We start from the raw sequence: 6,018 nt of genomic DNA on the forward strand, positions 1-6,018 counted from the left end.
GTAAGGAGAGACAGGTCTTTGGAGAGGGACATCATGCTGGGCAGAGTGGAGGGACAGCGCAGGAGGGGAAGACCCTCTATGAGGTGGATTGATTCAGTAACTGGGGTACCCGGGATGGGTGTGTCAGAGGCAATGAGATTGGCACAAGATAGAGCGGGGTTTAGGGCTGTTGTACATAGGGTCGCTATGAGTCGCAAGTGACTCGACGGCACGTAACAACAACAACAACAACAACAGAGTCGAGTCAGGTATTCCACCAAAAAAGAACCTCCCAAAGGCTGTGGGTGGGACAGTCCTACTCAGAAGGTGCTGAGTGTTGGTAGGCATCATAAGTAACATCTCTAAGACCATCATACACATCGCATAATTGTTAAGAGCATAATGTCTATAGCCAAGTTGACTGGATTCATCCCAATTCTTCCACTTATCAGCTGTGTATCTTTGGACAAGTTAACCTCTTGAGCCTCAGTTTCTTTATATGTAAAATGGGGATGCTAATCAAACCTGAAGCACTTGCTGCAGAAGGTCAAGGACTGCAGCCTTCAATATGGATTGAAGCTCAACGTCAAGAAGACAAAGATTCTCAGCCATCAGTATGGATCGTGAAGAGATTGAGATAGTTAACAGTTTTAGTTTACTTGGCTCCACAGTCAACACTCTTTGTACCAGCAGAAAATAAATAAATAAAATAAATCAAGAGATTAATTCATTGCATTGGGAAAAGTCAGCTGTCAGGGACCTCTCCAGAGTACTGAAGAGCAACGACATCAGGCTGGAGACTAAGTGTGCCTGATTCAGGCTATAGTCTTCACAATTACATGCTATGCATCAGAGAGTTGGACAGTGACTAGGGATGAAAGAAAGAAAATTGATGCCTTTGAGCTGTGGTGCTGGAGAAGAGTGTTGAATACACCATAGACTGCTAGGACAACAAACAGGTTTGTCCTGGAAAGGGTGAAGCTGGACTGCTCCTTGGAGTCAAGGATTCTGAAGCTTCATCTGACATACTTTGGGCATGTTGCAAGGAGGTCCTTGGAGAGAGACATCATATTTGGGAGAGTGGAGGGATGGCACAGGAGAGGATGACCCTCGATGAGATGTATTGATTCTGTGATTGGGGTGGTTGCAGTGAGTTTGTCGGAGACAGTGAGGTTGGCACAGAATAGAGCAGGGTTTAGGGCTCTTGTACATAGGGTTGCTATGAGTCACAAGCAACTCAATGGCACATTACAACAACAATCAAACCTTTGGAAGCAGGAGTGGCATCCACTTCCTAAACACCATGCCTCTGGAAACTTTATGAACTTTGAGAAATGATGGTAGTTATAGAAAGGCTTCAGGCCTTTTGTTCATAGGGTCACTATGAGTCGTGCTGGACTCGATGACAATCAACAACAACAACAATCAAACCTACTTCAGGAGAATAAAATGAACTTGAAATGGATTGACACAGTGTTTACAACAATAGAGCTCAAGTACAGGAGAGATTGTGAGGATGTCACAGGATTAGGCAGAGCTCTGGTGGCCTAGTTGTTAAGAAGCTGCACTGCAATCCCAAAGGCACACAATTCAAGCCCACCAACTGTGCCATGGGAGAAAGATGGGAAATCTCCTCCCATGTGATTAACCGTCTCCAATAGCTCATCGGAGGGTCAGCTATGGGTCAGTTCTGACTCGATGGTATACAACAACATTCTCTTGTACAGATAGTCACTATGAGTCAGAACTGACTTTACCTTAACTAACAACAGCACATAAATTTCTTAAGACGATGTCAGGCATGTCATAAGTGTCCAATAAGTGCCAGAAATAATTATCCAGTCACTGAAAGTAGAAAGGCATTCAGTTTGAATCCACTAGCTACGCCAAGGGAGAAATATGGACAATCTCTTCTTTGGATTTATAGCCTCTGAAAACTCACTGGAGGTTGACCTGAGGGCCCATAACAGCAACAAATGTAGAAAATGCAGGCTCAGATTTCTCCCTCATCTCCCCCAGTTCCAATATTGCTACGTTTTACCCATTCTATAGTCAATTTTTTTTTAAAGTTGCCATCTGTACTGCCTCATTGTTGCTCTTAAAAATGATCCAGGTGTATCCCAACTACCTGATCATCCTGCTTGGGTTTTTTTTTTCTTGTTCCTATTCCTATATTCCCATTCCAAAGACATTTTTAAAAAAATCCACATCCAGTAATGCCATTTTCCTTCTCAGAAAATTTTAGTAGTTTCACATTGACTGCAAAATAACGTTCAAGTTCCTTAGTATTCCTAAATAGTTCCCCACCTATCACTTGAGGCAGGATGATTTTTTCCACTACTATTTTATATGCTGCCCCTATATTTTCCTGTCTGAGCAGGTGCTGAATAGTTCCTTGCCTCAAGGGTTTTGGAGGCAAACAACTGAGCCACTCAAGGCCAGTCTTCTTTCCATTCTTTAGAGAAGGTATGGGTTTAATAATCAAGTTATTCTAGATGACAAATGGAGGGGAAGGAGGACGAAAAGGAACATAGACTCCCAAATACAGAGGTGGGTGGGCATAGAGGTTGACAACCTTATAAGCAGTGGGAATGCTCTGGCTCTGTGGCTGGGCCCTAGGATGGTAGCCAGATCCAGAAAGGCTGTATAGTGTACCTGGAGGCAGGACTCTAGGCTCCAAGACTCCCAGACTGAAAAATATCCTTAGACTCCCATCACCCATCAAAGCACTGTCTCAGAATAACCTAAGGCTCCCACATTGATTTGTAGTCTGGATGCCATTATATTGACTTTAAGAAGGCCATTCCTATTCTTTTACATGGAACATAAATTTACAGTTGTTGTGGTGGTTGTGTGCTGTTTAGTTGGAACTGATTCCATAACTGACCCACCAGTGGGTTTTCAGAGGCAGTAAAATGGGAGGAGACAGCCTATCCTTCTCCCAAGGAGCAGCTCATGGAGTGTGCCTTTGGGCAAGAAGCAGTGCAGCTTCTTACCACCAGGTCACTGGATGTAACTACAGCGACCAGAAATATTCATGTTCCCATTAGAGTTCACCGACTCTGATTAAAGGAATCTTCTAGACAAAATTATTCTGTGAGAATCTGGTTTTGTAAAAGACATAGGTGTGTTTACACAATTCCATTCTCCTCTTCTCCCATACTAACCGCACCTTCACATTATTGAGTGCACGGGTGGAGTAGATTGATAACCCAAAGACTGCCTCCCTGGCAGTTCAAATCCATTAGTGGCATCTTGGGAGAAAGATGGAAAAATCTCTTTTTGTATGGTTTATACCCTCTGAAAACCCACTGGATGGTCAGCAATGAGTAGGTTCTGACTCCATGACAATGACTGTGACTTTTTTAATGTGCACGGAAAGGATTCTTCTTGTTAGGGTGGTTAAAGTGTTCAGCTGTGAACTGAAAGGTTGGTGGTTTGACTCCATTAGCTGTTCCATGAGAAAAAAGGATGAGGCAGTGTAAAGATCCACATGGCTAGAAACTTTATGGGGCAGTTTTCCTCTGTCCTACAAAGTCACAGAGTCAGATGGCTTGATGGCAGTTGGGTTGGTTGGAGTTTGGTAACACTTCCACTTAGAAAATTACATTTCTCAGCCTCCCTTGCAACTAAAGACGTACACTGAGGTGGACTATATATGAAAATTAGTAGATGACGTTTCTAGTAAAGACCTTCTGCCCCTTGTCCTTGCCCTGTTTCCTGTCCATAGCATGATGCTGGACCTCCAGCAGCAGCCATTTTGTTATTGCAAAGATGAAAACTATACACTATGTATGAATAGAAAGATAGAAAAGTTCCTGAGTCCCCTGATATCTGTAAGTAAGGCCCACTACATCAGCCTTGGTCTACTTATCCCTACCTAGATTTTTTTTTCATGAAAGAGAAAATATCTTGTTAAAACATTTGTTTTCTGTTTTATAATCGATATTTAACTAAGTTCAAAAAGAGACTAGCCTGTATATAAACTTTGTAAGTATACCAATTTAAGAAATAATGTAACTTTTTTTAAAAATAAAAAAAAGGAGACTGGCCTGGAAGAATAGTTCACATAGGCCAGAGTAAAATTTCAAAGCCCTTGCTCTACACCCAAGACTTCCTATGATTCTCATATTCATTCTCTCTTCTCTCTTCTCTCCTCTCTCTCTCTCCCCTCTCTCCCCCTCTCTCGTCTCTCCTCACTCTCTCCCTCCCTCTCCCCTCTCTCTTCTTCCCCTCCCCTCTCCCCCCCTCCCCCTCTTCAAAGTTGAAAAAGGAAGTGACAATAAGATGCTGAGGAAATGCCAGTTTGCAGCTGGGCCTTGCTCTCAGTTGGATCACTCATTCCAGGAGCAAGCCACTTGATCAGCACTCTGGCAAAACCCAGGTAGAGAGAAACTGAGGCCTCTTGCCAACAACTGCCCAACCACATAACTGAGGCATCTTGGAAGTGGACCTCTCAGCTTCAGTCAAATTTTCAGAGGCTGCAACCCTGGCTAATATCTTGAATACAGCCCCCTCAAGGGAGACCTCAAGTTCAGAAGCACCTACAAACCCCCAAGCACTGAGACAGAATAACTGTTTATTCTTGGTTTAAATGTTAAATTCTGGAGTAATTTGTTGCCCAGCATAGATAATTAATACACCACTCTCCCAGGACCCCTCAGCCAGGGTGGTCTCTGGCCCCTGACAGGTTGAATGCTGTCAGATTCCTGCTCTTAGGGGAGCTTTCCAGCCATAGCACTGGGCTCTGTGTGATGGGGCATGGGTTGCAGGTGTGTCACAGATACTCAGGTCTGTAAATGGTATTATCATATCATTTGGATTTTTACATATATTCAGTATTTTCCATCATCACCAATACTTTTTATTACCATATCATATGTTATAAAGAAAATGTTACCATTCCTTTTTTAAACCGAGCCTCTTCTAAACAAGAAGTATGAACAAAAAGTATTATTATTTTCTGTGTATAAAAAGGTTAGGAAAGCCTAGTCTAGACTTCCTACTGACTGCTTAAGATAGAGCTACAAAACATTCTTTCTTCGAATGGCTCTTTCATTGGAGCCCTAATTCTCTGACATGCACTCATATTTCTCTGAAACAATGACTGTAAATGAACTTGACTTCGGCCCAAATTTTTCAGCTGAAAGCTCAGACCATCACTTTTTTAAAAAATAAATTTTCATTTTATACTGGTTTGCTTACTAATTTTGTATACATTGTTTTTCACACCAGATCTTTCCCATTTCCTTTACTCACCCCTCCCTCTATCCATCAGAATGTGCGACCCCTCTGCTCCTACTCTCCCCCTCCCTTGGATCCTCATATACATTTTACTAGTCAGCTTTCTATTTCTACAAAATAGACCATCACCTCTTGTGAAGCATGAAAGATGGGGCTGATTTCAGAAACTTCATGTTGATATCTCCAAATGTCATGATTCAAAGATCACATATCTCCCATTCGCAAACCTGCCTCCTCTGTCTGTGAGGATTAGTTTCATTTCTCAGCCCACACCATCTGATCAAGGTGGTATTGTGGGTGGCAGATTGTCCTGGAAACTGAGCGATGTCCTCAGGAAAGAAGCTCCCTAATGAGAAATGACCAACACCTGTGCTTTACTTCCTCCTTTTAGCATCTGTGGTTCTCAAAGTGAGCACTCAGGGTCACCAGCCTGCTTCAACCGGGAGCACTGTTAGAAATGCTAACTGCTCAGGCGCTGGCTGAAAATCGCCTGTGACTTCATCCATAGCCACTGGTGAGAGTCAGCGCCCAGAGCCATCAGGGGCTTTAAGCTCGTTGCCCACTGCTGTGGTGTGGACAGCTGAAACCCAGGCCCCGACAGGCACCTGGGGAGGGGGGGAACCCAGACTCTACTTCATGCTCTGCTGGAGAAGGAGGGGCAGTCTCCTGTACCAGTCAGATCCAATTTGATGGTACACACACACACACACACACACACACTTTTTCTTCTTTTTTAAAAAAAGAGTACTTCAGCCGTCGCAGCTCTCTGCCTGGGGTGGGCTGCCCTGGGCCCCC

At 43.5% G+C, this 6,018-nt stretch overlaps 1 pseudogene; it reads left to right on the forward strand.

The window, feature by feature from the left end:
• LOC102861922 overlaps positions 1 to 6,018 on the forward strand; it is a 55,393-nt pseudogene that overhangs the window by 28,318 nt on the left and 21,057 nt on the right.

Source organism: Elephantulus edwardii, unplaced genomic scaffold (genome assembly GCF_000299155.1).
Source record: "Elephantulus edwardii isolate Elephantulus edwardi_28Jun2011 unplaced genomic scaffold, EleEdw1.0 scaffold00152, whole genome shotgun sequence".
NCBI classification, from domain to species: Eukaryota; Metazoa; Chordata; class Mammalia; order Macroscelidea; family Macroscelididae; genus Elephantulus; species Elephantulus edwardii.